Genomic DNA, 17,336 nt, shown 5'->3' with positions numbered 1-17,336 from the left:
AACGCTTCGATTTTTCCCTTCTCTTGGATGTCGGATGAAAAACTGTATAAGCTCTAAAGGCTCTAAAGATAGATACCTCAAATATTCCTTACTTTAGTGACCTGTTAAAACCATTCCATGTCAGAAGTGATGAATAGTTTTTGTGGGTTCTGAGCAGGTTCCTGATCGATTGGTTGCTAGTTAATGAGAGAGAAGAAGGGCAAGAGAAGCTGAAGTCCAGCTGACTGTGTGAGAGCACACCTGCCTCTTCTCTTTACTTCATTTTCTCTGTAATGAAGGAACCAATTGGTTTAGAGCGATCAATGCTGACCTATTAGGATCAGGCAGTGTTCTGGCATTGCCAAGGCAATTAAATTCAGCAGAGCAAGGATTATAAAGGGGGAAAAAAGAAAAAAAGGGCCTGAGACTTTGCATTGAATAAGAGCTACATTGATGTTTTAAGGATGGCAAAAAAAATCCAACCCGATACAGTTAAAAAGGATTAAGTCGTTATCGTGTTCCCTTTTGTGTGAGACTGAGAATGGCAAGATTGTTGTCATTTGTCCTTTAAATTTGATAATTTCTGGTCCTGCTTCTGTAACTGGGGATTTCTGCACACTGTAATGTATGTATTTGGAGAGGGCAGTTTGCCTTGCAATTTCATATTGGTACTTGAAAACTCCCCCCTTTGTCTGTTGTATTCTGTTCTGTTAAACTTGTAGGCTGTGTACCTTCATAAAATTACTGATTCCAATTGAGGGGCATAACAAAAGCCCAAATACTAAATAATCATAATACATAGTTCTTGTCAAGTGGCAGGCTTAGAAAGTTTGTCATATATTTTAAGATTTGAATAAGATGAGGTTTTTATGATTCTGGCAAATCTTTTGTTGCCTTGTGTGGATGTCCTTAAAAGGGAATGTATTTGTTTCCTATGAGAGCTTTGACCTGTCAAAACCAATATATTTGGCAAGTTGGAATTAACTTGCAGCAAATATCAGCTAGTTCTCTGATCTGAATTTTAACTTACAAATTTACTGAGTAGGGATACAATATTATTAACTTAAATGACAGGATGTCCCTTCTTACTCCTCTTTCCTGCTTGAAAGAGGCTAATGCACCGTTGTATAAGATTCGTCCATCCTGAGACAAGGCATTTCTATTAAAAAAACAAACCAAAGAAACCACTGTGGACAAACCAAAAATCTTGAAAAAATATTTTACAAGTATAATATCAAACCAATAATATTCAAGTATGATTCTTTTTCCTTGTTATATCTGGTATCCTCAGTTTTCTTTGACGGAACCATGTTTCTGTAGAAGTTAAATTTCCCTTCTTTCTGCCTCAGAGACATCAGAGAGCCTGAATTTTTACATATATATATAAAGTTCTTTTAATCATCAATTGCATGTTGTTATTTTAACCTTCATCACATGAGCTTTCTTTAGTTTATGCTTGCCCTTGAGCAGTTGGCATATATAATCCTTTTCTTTCAAGCTTTTAAATCTTGGATCTTTGCAATTGAGTGCTAAGTCAACTTTGTATTTTGAAATCTGAAGGTCATAAGCTAATGTCAGGTCCATTCTAGCTGTTAACTGTGGCTTTGTGATGACCTCTTTAGTGATTTTAGGCATGCATACATTTAGTTTTCGTTGAGGAGCCCTGGTGAATATAATCATATATTCTGTAAAGGGAAGTTTTTTATGATGCAACTTGTTGTTGTGCTACTTGTTTTGACATAATTGTTCCGCCTTCAGGAGTCTCCACCACTGAGTTTTCAGATACAGTTGTAGAAATTCTTTCTATGTTTGAATGTATTAACCATGGAACGAATGTTTTACTTTGAGGTCTCCACGGTTGATGCTTTACCGGTGGTTGTTCGGATTGGTGCATTTCTGCCCTCTGTGTAGGGATTCTGCTAATAATGGCTAGTGCTAATCACTTCTGTCCCAAATGTTATCTCCTTTAGGACATATAATCATTCTCATCTCCATAGATACGGAAAGGTTTTTGCTGGGATTTTTTGCTAGCTACATGCACATACAACGTGAGGTTGAATGTTAATTTTCAGACTGAAGATTTACTAGAGTGAGAACAGTCAGTGTGATTAATAATATGGTGAATTCTCTATATTCTTGAGAATACTGATGTTAAATATGTCTTGAACAGACAGTTTTTAAAAAACAAGAGTGCCAATGAGTGCTAATCCATTGACAGTAAGGAAAGTCAGGCTTGCTTATCCTGATGTACGGTTGCAGACCTTAATTGGGATCCTGTGGTATTAACAATAAATATATAAATGTAGAATAAAACTGGTAACGGAATACTTCAAGTAATCTTTCTATTTTAAGAAGAGGGGGGTGTACTAGCCATATATGAACACTCTCAGAATAGTAGTTTAACCTGTATGTTTCTTGAAGAAGCAAGGCTCCTTTTTCCAGGTCAGGAGGTTCACCAGGCTCTGTCAGCCTTGTAGTTGAAGAAAGTTCGGTCCATAGTCCAAACCTTTTATTGAAGTGCACATCTGGAATGTCTCTTTCTGGAAAGGGATATGGCAGCATAAAATCAGGATAGTACCTCTAAAATGTATTTTTGATGGTGATGGTTTAATATTTCAAAAGCCATGAAGGTTTCACTTTGAGTTCTAGTCTAAATGTGTCTCAGGCCTTTAGCATTAGTATTTATGAGAATGAGTGTCATTTGGATGTTGAATTTTTTGGTGTAGGATAGACATATTCAGAGACCTCACTGATGCAAAACAAACATGGCTAGAATCATTACTACAGGCACAGTTACAGTGTTCTCCATTTGCAGTGTAATAAAGCATACTTTTGCATTTTATTTATTCATTGTAGGTGTACTTTTCTGTTTATGAATGTGCAACATTATTGCATTGAAATGGGGCATGAGGGCAGGGGAGGGGGAACCAGAGCTGTAGGTAGGTGTAGTGCTAAAAGTAATATGCACAGGGTTTACCTTTCAGAATACTGACATTCTGCAACAATAGTATATTATTACTAATAAAAATAATCTTTGAAATTTTAGAAATTAACATTGAAAATGCCCATGTGATGAGGTGTTTTCAAAAAGATGCTGCATTTGTGCAGGAAAACAAGGGTTTGTATCGCGAGAAACAAAAGAAGTGCAGTGATGCCCCTTTATGCTGTCAGTAATGGCCCCATAGGGCTCAGCTGGGTTCCAACCATGTAAGCTCATACATGAGGTCCTTGTGCTTGTCATCTTCAGACATACATCTTTACGTAGTACATACTTGTAACGTTTTTATACAGTGGTTACTATATGGACTTGATAATTACATATAGAAAATAGACTCAGACAATGGTCAAATGATCTTTTTTATATTCCAAACTTATTAGAGTGGGAATTTGTTCATGTCCAGCCACTGTGTTTTTATTTGACTTACTATTTGGGGAAAACCAAATATGGTATAATCTCTGAGGATGAGATCATTTTAAATGCTGGTTGATCACATAGAAATCCTATTCCTGTGTTTTCTGGGTATGATAAAATGAAAATGTGATCCTAACATGTGTTAGCCATGCACGTTTAAACTTTAATCTGGCTACTGTGGATAATAATAGCAGGTGAGCTGTAGGTGTGCAGGTTTCAGCTACTGAGAATCTGAGGGTTCTCTGCAAGTCTTGTATGTGCTGTAACCCACAATGTAAGGGTAAAATTAATGCTACTGGGGCATTAAAATTACTATGACTTTGTTTACCTGTGCTTCAGTTACTTTTGCTAAGTAGAGCATGCTCCTGGACTCCTTTCTGTGAAACCAATCTAAAAGGTTTCTATAAACGAATTTTAACTAACATTTTGGAACTAATAAATTTCTTTGCGTTATCTATCCCTTTCCTGAGTTGATGTTAAAATTTAAAAGTGAAATGTTGAGAGTAGTTGTGTGTATTTACGTAGAAACACTGACCAGCCTTCTCTGGAGAAATAGTGAAAAAAGTTATATAAAGTAATAATAAACAAACAAACAAAAAAATCATGGCGTTTGCATTTGGCGTTGATATAGTTGAGCTCTTGGGACTTGTAGGAAGTGAAGAAAGCGCTATGATCAGATATGAAATAGATGGATAGAGTATATACATTACATAATTCAATACTGTGATTACCTGCGAAATTCAGAGGCAGTAGACATTTTGTCATGAAAAGCACACAGGTTAGTTACTGATTTCAACAAAAACGTGGTGGCTATGTTCCAGGTATATCAAGAGTCAATCTGAATATATCAAGTACATCATCTATTTCAGATACGTGACCTGTTAGGGAAGTGGGAAACACACTAGGTGAAAATTTTACTTCGGGCATAGGTATAGGCAGCAGGAGGGGCGTGTGATGGGGGAAACTGTAGAATCATGGAATCATAGAATGCTTTGGGACCTCAAAGATAACCTAGTCCCAATCCCCTCCCATTGGCAGGGACACCTTCACTAGACCAGATTGCCTAAAGGCCCCATCCAACCTGGCCTTTGAACAGTTCCAGGGATGGGGCTTCCACAGCCTCTCTGGGCAGCCTGTGCCAGGGCCTCACCACCCTCATAGTAAAGAATTTCTTCCTAACATCTAAACGTAGTTTTGAAGTTCAGAGGTTCTACTATATGAAGGACAAAAATAAGTCAGACTCCTGTATTCCCTGTAAATTTCTAGTTAATGAAAATACAGCAATAAATAACGTTGACTGCTTCTATTTCCAAACAGAGATTTATATCGTTATTCTGAGAATAATAATATTATGGAGGAAAAGATAGTATTAGCCTGATAATAGCCTCCTAGTCATAACTGACATCAATTACGGCTGGGAATAAAGCACTAAAGTATAATGAAGAGCTGCCTCCTGAAACACGTTTTCACTACATTAATATATAAGAGTAATATACATAAACTTCTCTTTTAGCTGCATATCAAAATAATGCTGTACTGAGTTCAAATTATCAGCTTAATAAAGTGAAGTAGATGGTTTAAAAGGTAATACAGCACGTTCACGTAAATTGAATTGATATGCTAAAGAAGGTTGTGTCTACAGAACCAAGATTCCCATGACAGCATGGTAAGATTCCTTTAAAAGATCCTCTACCACAGAGCACTGCCAACACTTCCAAGGCAAGAATTGGGTTACCTGGAGGAAAAATTCTTCTTGAAGATACAATACGAGCTAATGCCGTTTGGTGGCAGGTGTTCCAGTGTAATGTTGGAGTCGTCTAACTGAATTTTGAGTATGAATTGTGTAGTTGCTTTGGGAAGGCCAGATAGGAGGTAATAACAATGGAGATCTATCAGATACCTGAGGGTAGGTATGATGAGACAAGAACATGAATACACTAGGTCAGCACTTTTTTCCCCCAACACAAATGTGTAACTGCAGGTTTCTGGTAGGCTGTATAATTGCTGCAGCTAATACCTTAAGTCACTAGCTTCATTCTCACCATCTCACCTGCTGTGCAGCACAGTGACGCTTGAAAAGACTTTTTTTTCCCTGCACACTTTTTTTCTTCATTTTTTTTAACTTCTGACTTTCTGGGTCAAGAGTAATGGGTTATTTCTTCATTAAGTAATCACATCTTAAGGTTGTAGCCAAGTAAATTCAGCAAAACTCAGAAGCAGACAGAAGTAAAAGAAAGCAGCTCCCTATTAAACAGAACGTTGTGGTTTTGTTTTGGGAGCTCTGGCTTGTCAGTGCTAGAGATGTGCTGTATAAAGAGTTGTTCTTCCAGCTGTTTTTGAGATGAAAACAGATATGGGACCAAGTTTAATAAGGTGAAACTGGGGATATTGTAGTAAGAGTTTAGATGGATCAAAGCACTTAAATTTTTTTTACATGTTATTTTTACAGAGAGAGAAAAAAATGGGTATTTAGAGCTGTGTTTGAGTGTCTTTTGTCTTGTACATAGTACCAAATTTAATTATAGAGGGAAAAAAAAATCAAGAAGAATTACCTGAATTTGAGGCCTAATACAGAACTTTCATGAGTAATGGAAATACTTCTGTGACAGCATTAAGCTGGGAAAAGAAGGCTTATCCTTTCTGTGTCCTACGAGTCTTCTGGACTGAGAAAGACAGAGGTTTATGGAGAAGAAATAAGTTTGTTCACTTAGAGGATCCTAGGTAGATCATTAAAATTATTTAAGGAGCCTTTATTTTGTCATAACATGGCTCTAAGCCTATCAATTTGCAACTTTCAGCACTTTTCAGTACAATTTTATATACGCAGGGAGTTTATGTTACTTTTTTGAAACAGTTGATGAAACCTCTCTCTGGCACTCCTTAATATATAGATAGCTAAAAGCGTGATGGCTTAATGCATTCCTCCTTTAAGTAGGTATCCAGACAAAGCTTTGTTTGATTCCCAAATAAAAGATTGTTCGTTCATAGCAAAGTTATTACTCTGGGGCTTTTTCCGTGGCCGTAAAACTTACTTCACTGCAGAAGTAGTCATCCTGCAACTGTTAGATATATATGTGCACTGGCAGGTACTGACTTTTTCATGTCCTTTCAATGCTCTGTGGGATCTGTTATTAAGTATTTGAAAGGTATTACAAAGGAAGATGAAGGCAGATTTGTTGTTACTGATACAGGTGTGCAAGATGAGCCTCTGTATTGGTGCTCAGTTACTTCCATGAAATTCTCTCCGTAGAGGTGTCCACAACGGTAATGCTCTTCACTGCAATGCAGTCTGAGTGTATTGTGCTGTGATGATAGTGTCCTGTTAGGTTTGGCTGTGGCAACCCAAAGGTGCTGTATAAATGACAAATTTATACAATTTGCATTCTGTCTTCACCCTGCTGAGATGGTTCTTCCACCACTGCTAACGGCATCCTGTAACTCTTTGGTTTTTCAGTAACTGTGGTGAAACGTTGTTAGAATGTAAATATGCCCTAACTTCTAGGTTTTTCAGTGGAAATAGTGTTGTTTAATGTCTTGAGACAATAGCAAAGTTACTTCCTTCATTCAGCTCTATTTTCTGGGTACTTCTGGCACTGGCTCGTGTTACATGGCTTAAGCTGCATATACAGACAGAAATAGTGGAAGCTTTGTGGTGAATGGTTGAAGGAGTTACATTAATATAGCATGACACACAGAATTTTATTGTGCCTTGGCATTACAGCAGCACGTGTTGGTAAAGATGTTGAGTTGGAATCATCAGCAGGATAAGGCTAATTTAAAGATAAGGTGTGAGCCAAAGAGCACATAAAACCAAACAGATTTCCAGAGATGTAATTTTTATAGTTTTATGAAAAACATAGCAACTTAAGCTGTTAGGCTTAAAGTGTGTTTCAGCAGAATGAAACTTCATGGCTAATTTTCAGATGCTTATTTATTATGATGGATAAGTATCCCCTAAAAGGAACCTATCTGTAGCTCAGTCAGTGTTGAGCAAATTTTGGACTGCTGAGAACTTTTTTTCCTGTTACACTTAAAGAAGGTTTAAAAGGAAAGTCTTACTGTTACCATTTATTGTGTTGTTCTTCCATTGCCTAGATTGTAGGATTTTTACAAGACAATAAACATAGTTTATTCCTTTTAGATGTTTTACCATGTGAAGGGAACAATATGACTGGTTATTAAATCAAATTTTTCTTTGGTTAAGGAACCAGTTGAAGAGCCCTGAATTCAGTAGCTCAATAACTATTTTTCTGTTTTCTGCAAGTCTGCCACAAGTTTTAGTGGCATAGTTCATAGACTTGTCAAACAAAAATTATTTTCATATTCTAGGAGACCAGGAACTACATTTTAACAAAATGATAAAATTTTCTTGGGGCTCTGGCACCTGCTGCATCTCTCCAGCCTGATGGCAGTGTTTCAGTGAGCTAATATCCATTGTAATCAGTTGAATTGGTGTGATGTTGTGATGCTGTTTTGAATTAATCAAACAGTTCTCCTGATTGCTTATTAAATCAGCAAATGTGCAAGTTCTGTGTGATAAATGTGGTTCTACTCTACAGCTAAAACAAATCATGAAATAATGAAGTGTAAAAAGAGAGAAGCAGCACGAACAAGAACTACTGACGTTAAAGTAGTTGTCTGTCATAAGTGCTGTTTTTAAAATAACCAGAATGCATCCCTTCTCACAGGAACTTCAGTTTCTGGAGATTTTATTATCTGTATGCAGATATTGGAAGTCACTGCCCTTCTCTTCTGCCATCTCACTGCTGCTGAGCTGTGTAGGAGTGTTTGGGCAAGTTAACATCAGCCTACTTACGATCTGTATTTATGATCATCTTTCTACTTGCTATCATTTCCAGTAAAATACGATTTGATTTTAAAAATAACCAGACCTATGAAGCCTATGGGGTTGAATCTGCTGCACTGTCCATATCTGATTAACAGTCCTATAAATAGTATTTCTTTTGTCCTTTATGTTATAGCTCAGTTCAGGCTTGCAGTTGTTAGCAGTTAGGTCTTGGATATGCTGGAAATTGGAAGCAATGCAGATTGCTACCTGAGCTAATCAGTGTCTAACCATATATATGTGTAGCAGGTGATACTGCCAAGTGATACTGTGTCAGATTTCTCTCAAAAAATGCAAAACTTAGTGAATTTATAATTAGTTGATACTTGCGCTGACCTGTCTCACAACAGACATACGCTTCACCAGTATGAAAAAATGTCTTAAAATTCTCAGTGAGGCTTCTCCTCCATTTCTTAGTGTCTGATATGTATTTCCATGTGAATTTGAGTCTTAAATAATTTCCAAAATTACTTTAAAGAACGATAATAGCTAACAGTTTGGTTAAGCTGTGTGTTGACAGGAGCAGGACAGGTGTTTCACACTTTAACTATGTTAGAGATACCAAAGCAATCAGAACTGACATTCCACTAGTTTAGGTACTTCTGGTTTTTTGTTAGGGAGGTTTTCTCCTACTGTTAAAGAATTAAAGTTGATGTTTTTTGTGTTACAGTTGCTGTTGGCATGGCATCTGTAAATCTGTAAATCACTGGATAGTGCGAGGGCTTTAATAGCTGTATGATAATATCTGTATTTAAGGAACCAATTAACAAAGCCATCCTTGCCTCACATCTAAACCACTTAAATATTAACATTAAATGCTGTATCATAAATGTTTTAAACGTATAAGACAGACTCAGCTTAAAGAAACACCCCACATTTCAGCATTCCAAAACTGCCTGCACAGCAAATTACAAGTTGAGCCAGCAATACATTGCATTGATTTTCTAACCACCTCCAACTACAAGGAGTTGTATCCACAGGTACAATTTTCAAATCATAAAAATATTGATGAAAAAGATGTATTGAGTCATTTTTATGTTACCGGTACTTAGCTGATTCCACTAGAGTATTGCTTAGTACTTTTCCAGTATAGTTTTAACATAACAGATGGAAAGATTCCTAGCATATATTCTTGGATACATTTCTCAGTAAAGTTACGTTACAGTTTGTGGGTTTTGTGGGGTTTTTTGTTTTGGATTTTTTTTTAAATTATTTCAACATTTCAGATATGTGAAATGAAATGGAAGCAGGGATTCACACAATGTGAAGATTTGGATTCAAGCAAGTTTGCCTTAACTCTGGGGCTTTCTGGTTTTGAAAATAGAAAAATTGGAAAATGGTAATGAAAAAGTGACTGTTTGTAAGGTCATTATTCTCATGTGTTTAATACAAAATGGATTATCGCATCATGCAAATGTTTCTTATGATCTCCTAAACATCAGTGTTAATTTGGTTAAATATGTTCAGAAATATTGTTTGCTTGGTTGGTATGCTGCTTATAGATATACACAGAGTTACATACCCTGTGTAATTATTGCATATCAATATCTTTAGCCGCTTGAGTGCCACAACATAAAATGCCTGGATACCAGTTTTAGCAAATTACAGAGAGAAATGTGTTGTGTTTTCAAACAGCTACACTGTTGTGTGTATCTGCCTCAGTTGTGAAGGTGAAAATGTTTGTTAGGGTACAGGCTTTGCAGGTGTTATGTATGCTTTTCCTACTAGAGTTCAATGATTTTGTCTCGTGTGTTTCGTTTGATTTGCTACTGTTGTTTTCTATATTTGCAGCAGGGATTTCCTTTGGTATAAAGTAGATTCTATTAGACCTTCTCATCTAAGTGCGGGAAAACTTGTCTCCTGTCAAAAGAGAAGTGCTTTCCACATTTGTTCTGGCTTATTTCTTTATTTTTATATATTTATTTATGTCCGCTGGTTTTCCACATGATTTAATTTTGGCAGTAAATTTTCCCTCCTCTTTTTTTTCATCCTCCTGCTGTGAGTCTGTTGATTCAGCTGTGTGAGTCTGAAGGATTATACGTTTTATGGAGTTGTCAATAAATGGGGTTTAGATGGTTGTGAATAGCAGTGTTTCCTTTTCCACTAAAAGACAAACAGAATGTCTTCTAATGCCCTTGTGTGCAGGGTTGTATCTCGTGCATCTCTCTGGCAGTGATCAGAATGCGAATGGTAGTGGTCTCTAAGCAGTTAGAGGAGATATGAAGTATGTAGGACTAACATACCAAATGCTCCACAAAGGAAAACGAAATGCCAAGTTCTGAAGAGCTCATTTTGTACATATTCAAGTTAGTTCTTTATTTCATTTCCCTGTTGCTGTTCTGGGTTGCTTTGATAGTAACTTAGAGTGCATATCAGTGCAAAAAGCAGTTAATTTCCTTTACCTCACTTTACTTAATCTTCTGTCTCAGTATTCTTAAGGGATCGAAATCCACGCTTGAGTTTGTCTGTAACTTACTGGTGTTATTGTAATGAAGGATTAAAACAGATCCTAGAGTATGCATAGTTTTAGGTTTTGACACAGATGCCCTATGTGCTGCTCTGATGCAGGCAGCTGAGCTTTGGTATTAGTAGTCCTCCAGGGTATCCACAACTGAATCAGTGGTATGCTCAGCAGCAGCTGCTATCCCAATTAAATGTGTCAGCTGTACAAGTGTAAAGAGCAGAAGTAAAACATAACATAGTTGTTCAGTAATGTGAGTATTTGTAGTCACAGCAGAGCACCCACATCATAGTTTTGTGTAAAGGTGAAGAATTCCTCTGGGGAAAAGTAGGGGATGGACAAGGGAGGGCATTGCCGTGTCGCTGTCCAGTTAATCCACACAGGTAGTTCATTCAAATTTTAGCTGCTTCAGATTCTACCAAGTTCTGGTAGAACATACAGTTTCCCTCTAATTAAAATATTTTTCATGTTAGTGGGGAAAATAAAAATGAAAAGAAGAACAATACAGATTTTTTTTCAGGACCAGGTGTAGCATGACTAACTGTGACAACAGAAGTCTGTGATGTGGATGAAACTCTTGCAGCACTTAAATACTATCAATATCCATTATTCTCAAACAGGAACAGAAACCAAACCAAAATGTCTTATAAAGGGACAAAACCCTCTTGCTGCAGTCCTGTTTACCTACCAGGGAAGTTCTTTTAAACCCCCTGAAGTGATCAAGGTTTGTTTTTTGGTTTTAGCTTGCATTTGTTTTTTGTTGATTTTTTTAAAGAACAATTCAGGGTTCATTTGTCTTCCCCTCCAGTCAATCATTCGAGACTAAATTCCATTGATAGAAGAGAGCTAGTCTAGCCCCTGATTTGTAGTTCTTTTACTCTCCTATCACACAAAGATTTATAGATAACTTTGTGTTGTATAAAGCTGCTTTGTTCCTTACAGGAAAGTGAACGATTTCTAATTTCACTGGAAAAACCGCCTGTAGTGTTTTTAATGTCTGTTCTCCTTGGTTTTGTCTGCCATGTTGCTTCCTCAGTGAGCAATATAATTAAAATTCATAGTCTGGCACCAGAATTTTGATTATATAGTTAATTCTTCATCATTCCTATGTCTCAGATTAATCACGTTTGCACAGGCTTGTGTCACCAACTGACAAAGTGTACTAAAGTTTGGGGGAAGGAGGTTTGATCATTCAGGTTTGGGCTTTCTGCTGGGGTTTTGTTTTGGGTTTTTTTTTTTTTTGTTGTGGGTTTGGGGTTTTTTTGTGGGTTTTTGTTTTGCGGTTAGGGTTTTTGGTTTTGTGGTTCTTCCCTCCATCTTGCGGTAATCAAAGCTTTTAAATTACCTTATAATTCAGTATGCACAAGTAAGTCTGGTCAGCAGTCCTCTTTAATTAATAATATGCATGCCAGGCACAGGAACATAAAACAGAAGGACTCTGTATGGCTATCGAAAGTATTTAGTATACACATTTATGGTAATTTAATCAGCAAAAAAGATACTTGTATTTCAGGAAGTGTCATCTGTTAAAAATATGTTTAGTTTGCTGCCTCTGGTTTTTTCTGATTCAGGGGACCACAGTAATTGCAAGAATGTAGCGTTGGGGGTGGGAGAATACCGCTCATACTAGAGGCAAATGTATTTGCACTGCTTGAGCAGGTGAAAATTGTAAAACTATGCAGTGTGTGACCTTATTCTTAAGTATCGAAAAGAATCGAGATGAAACCGTATGTTTTATTTGGCAGTTAAGGGTTTTGTTTTATTTCTAAATAAATTTGGTGGATTTGTTCATAGCATACAGGAGGTGCAGAGAGTGGAGAAGCTACTCCAGCTCCTCCAATCATGCAGTTGCCTATTTCTTTTTCCCTTAGTTGCAAGACAAAAAATATTCAGTTTAGTTATATTTTCTTATGGGGTGCCTTTTTTGTATAAATACGTAAATAGAAAGCAAATGTTACAACAGTTAAAATTCCAAAGTTTGAGTCAGAAGGGTACACAGTTACAGAAATCATTCATTCCTACACTCTTAGTTAAATGATGTCTTACAGCTATTTCATAGCAAGAGCCTTTGGAGGGAGCAAGGTGTTCAGCCTATAAATTTTCAGCATAAATGAGGTGTACACCTTGTGTAGCCAAGCCACAGTGTAGCCTGGCTGACTGTTCGTGGGGACCTCTCCTTAGGTTTGGAGGCCTATTTAAAAAAAGGAACTTTAGTTTCTCTCTGAGGAAATGCCTTAAAAGAAGATTCATTACAGAGGAGGCATTATCAGCACCAGCATTCACAGTGGTTCCTCTGAAAAGGGTCCCAGCTTTGGAGTCTGAGTTCACAGAAGAATCTTCCTATGCTTGATGGGGAGAGGCCTGAGCACTTTCTTCCTAACTTGCTGTAGGCATTTGTACACAGACCCTGCTCACTCAAATCTCAGTGTTACCTGGAGGTAACATTCCTTGCCACTTGAAGCAGATTTGCTTGTGGGAACCAGAAGGCTGTGGGGTTTTTATAGTGCTTAATTCTCAATTGTCTGTACCTTATGCCTGTTGGCAGAGTCTGTGGAGAGCCTCACATGTTGCTACACTGCCATTCAGAATTGAAAGCAATACCATGGTGGTATGGGCTGGCCCTGATGGGCAGCTCAGCCCCACATTGCTGCGTGCTCACTGGTGGGATGGGGAGAACACTCATGTGATGAGATACAGACAGGTTAATAGGCAAAGCAAAAGCCACACACAAGCAAAGCAAAACCAGAAAGTCATTCCCCACTTCCCATGGGCAGGCGGGTGTTCTGCCATCCTCAGGAAAGCAGGGATCCATCACGCTTAACGGTTACTTGGGAAGACAAACAGCATCACTCCGAATGTCCCCCGTTCTCTCTCCTTCACCCAGCTTTATATGCTGAGCATGACACCATATGGTATGGGATATCCCTTTGGTCAGCTGGGTTCAGCTGTCCTGTTTGTGTCCCCTCCCGACTCCCTGTGTACCCCCAGCCCACGCGCTGGTGGGGGGAGCGGTGAGAGGCAGAGAGGCCTCAGCTCTGTGCAAGCGCTGCTCAGCAGGAACCAAAACACCCCTGTGTTGCCAGCCTGTTTTCAGCACAAGTCCAAAGCATGGCCCAGTACCAGCTACTGTGAGGAAAATTAACTCTTTCCCAGCCAAACTCAGCACAGGATGCTTAAAAACCCTAAGTGTTCACATCAAATAAGTTCCATGCATTTTAAGCATTTGTCCAAATTGCAGGTGCTGAATAATTGTTCATATTAATTTTGTTACCTGTAGTCTTATATTCCAGCTAACAAATCGCTCCAGGAAAATGATGAGATGGTACATATAGTCTGATTGTCTGAAGGATACTTTAATCATGACTTGGTGCGTTTCCATCTAGCAGAAAACCACTTAGGAAAATTTAGACATTTTCAAGCATGTCATGAACTGCAACAGGCATTTTATATTTCTGAAAACAGTATGCTTTGAATTAAGACTCTGTTGCTCCTGTTGAAGCTGTCCACATTGCAGATTTTCCTTACTATCATATTTCTGAGCCAAGTCTTGGTTTTTCAGCCCATTGTTTAGTGATCTTCTCATTGAGATGTACTACTTCAGTATTTACAGTGTCTTCACCTGACACTTCTGAAATGGGTTATGTACCTTCAGTATTGCTCTTCATTGGTGATATTTGAAATTCAGATACAGCTTGTTTACCTAGCAGTACCGGGCGTTTCTAATAAATTCTGCCTGATTTGAAGGAAGGTTATGGTCTCAAGCTACGGAGGCCTTAGTATCTTGCATCTAGTGGAATAATAAGCTACAATTTTTATGCAAAAACTGAGAATGTGATTTTAGAAGCTAAGGCACTTAAAGGAATTTTGAAGATTGCATTATTTTAATTTCCACCAAGTAGAAGAATGCAAGATTCAGACAGGAAATCATGCTGGTCATTCACCTTGGGAGAGATAAGGAATATATGTAAAATACATGTATTATACTGGGGAGAAAGGATGGGGTTTGTCCTATCATTATGTTCTACCTTGCAATAATATTCCATCGTAGAAATAACATACTGTAGAAGATTAATGTATATGCAGTTATTTTAATGGATGAGATTTTGGTTTACATTACCAGAAAATTTCAGCTTTCCAGCAGTGTGAAATGCTGTCACCTATTGCTCCAAATACCTGCTAGGCTATTTAGCATACAGGAATAAGCTTTTGTTCCTTTCTACCTGTTGGCAAAGTACTTTGCTAACCAATGAGTAATACTTTATTTAACCTAAGCATGCAGTATGATAAAGTTGCTTTTCCCATGGCAAGCTCTTCAAACCTCTGTGCCTTTCACTTGCTTGATATATTTAAAAAAAAAAAAGGGGGGGGGGGGTGGAGGAAGCCAAAAATGATCAGGAAATTTGGTCTAGTGTTACAGTGTCATAACACAAAAAATCTAAACAAATTAGCTTTTAAAGCTAATTATGAAGCAGTTTCTTGTGCTCCTATTAATACTGTTACTGTTTATTCTCTGAACTCTATAAAGCCAGGCAGCGGAACTGAAGCATGCCAAAGCACCTCCATTAGTAACGCTGTGTTGCTTAGCCTAGAGAGTGTTTGGTCCAAGCAGCACAACTCAATCAATACCTTTCCTGCCTGAGAGGGATGAGGGAATCTCTGTGGTGAGCCAGACTCTGCCTGTACATATTAATGTGCCAAGATTGTGCCTCTTTTTTAGTTGAATTCTGCACTTTTGATGCTAGATAGAACAGTTACTGATGTTGGATTCTGGTTGTTGTCTGTGGATTTAGGGTTCTCACTGTGCTCATGAATTGACAGAAAATGATCTGAAAAGACCGGACCAAAAGTCTGTGCCTGTAATTTCAAGGAAGAGGCATAGCCCTAGCTGAAGATTTTTACCAGACCTCCTAAAACTGAAAGATTCTTTCAGATTTCAACTTTCTCCAAAGAGCAAACCATTAGTCAGTCTCCTGAATAAATATATTATAATCTTTTCAGTGGATCTTCAATGTCAGTTTTACAGAAGGTCACCTATGTGAGTAGAAACCTTGGGGTCTTGCTCCTGTGTGTCTCCTGTGCTTCTGACAGGGCTGTACCTGAGTGTGAATCCCAGAATACAGCTGTCCACATATCCCCGTGCAGCAACTGATCTATACACAGGGGTGAGTCTGGGGGAAGAACCGCTGTTTCCCTGACTGACAGCCAGGATTCCTGTGATGCTTTTTGCAGGCACTTGTCTTAGGTACATGGTGAGGGCTAAGTTCTGCTTTACTCTTAAAATACAGGTTCAGAAAATAAATACTTTCTCCAGTTTTGCAACTTATTCTACCTATATTGACTTGAAGGAAGCTTCCTACTGTGATACTTAGTTTATCTCTGAGTTAATGTTAGGGAAGAGCACGTTGTTCTTTTTTTGAAAGTGAAATAGGTTATAATTCACCTTTTTAAAGTAAAATTTTGAGCATATTTTCTATCATTTTTGTAATTTTTCTTGAATAATAGTTGGCTTTTTAAAAAGAAACTTATATAATCTAAAAGGAGCAGACCACAACAACCTTGGCAATTTTAACAGTAGCATGACATTCAGGTAACTTTGCACATAATAGGTGGATTTTTAAAAATTATATTTTTAGAAGATGCTTTCTATTTATGGCAAAGACAAAGGGTTATCAGTAATAACAGTCATTGATGCTTACTTATAAGAGTTTTATGTAAGGCACAAACCTCTTGAAGTATAGGAGGAAACCAAATATTCATGTGTTTAGTAAGCAGGAAGGGGGGTTTATTGTTTCAAAGAAAAATGGCTGGACTGAAAGCTGTGTATCTTTTCAACTTGGTATGATGAAGAACACAAGCCAAAATGATGCTGTTGGTGACTGGCCATTGTGTTGCAAATATAATTGTATTGTGTGAGCGAAAGGTGGTTTTATCTCACAGACCAAATATATTGGCTATGAATTATACTTTCTGATAATTCTTAATTGAAACTAGTTGACACTAGTTGAAACTAGTTCATTTCATACAAAGCTCGCTGCGGTGTGGGTAACCCGTTTTGTGGGGTAATGCTGTTTGGTTTAGGTAATTTTCTGTTTTGCTTGTTCGACATTTATTGAGACAGCATACAACATTTAGTTTAGGATTTTTCAAATTTATAGTAAGAACTATTGGATGTCTTCAGAAAATACGGGAATCAGACCGAATCAAGGTTAATGACTGTTTATAGGTGAAGTCTCCAGCGTAATACAGGAGGTGAATAGGTCACAGTATTCAAGAGCAGCTCTATTGGATTTTCAGTTACAATCTAGAGGTATGAGTTATACAACCAGAAATGAAACCCAGAGCTAGCTTTGTTTCATAGCATTTGCCTGGCTATATATATATATATATGTATACATGTATATATATGTTTTCTTATTAATAAAAGATACACCAACAGCAACATTGATCTTCTCTGCATCCACAGTTAGAATTAGAAACAATTGTATTAAAATGAAACTAATTTTTGGCTTCTGCAGAGAAGCCTCATTGATTCGTTCTGTTTGTCCTGACTGTATGAAAAGTTACTTTATGGTGAAAAGTAGTTGGTAAAAGGATTTTGTTGTTGTTGTTGTTGTTGTTACTTAAAGTCTCCCCAAGCA

The 17,336-nt window shown here is 37.6% G+C and overlaps 1 protein-coding gene across 2 annotated transcripts in view; it reads left to right on the top strand.

Moving 5' to 3' along the window:
• The window catches only part of BTBD9 (BTB domain containing 9), a gene marked incomplete at its 5' end in the record, with an annotated part of 119,808 nt that overhangs the window by 59,142 nt on the left and 43,330 nt on the right, over positions 1–17,336 (top strand). The window lies entirely within an intron of this gene.

This window comes from Gallinula chloropus (assembly GCF_964237585.1).
Source record: "Gallinula chloropus genome assembly, chromosome: 3".
NCBI classification, from domain to species: Eukaryota; Metazoa; Chordata; class Aves; order Gruiformes; family Rallidae; genus Gallinula; species Gallinula chloropus.
This window is presented reverse-complemented; position numbering and strand designations above follow the sequence as displayed.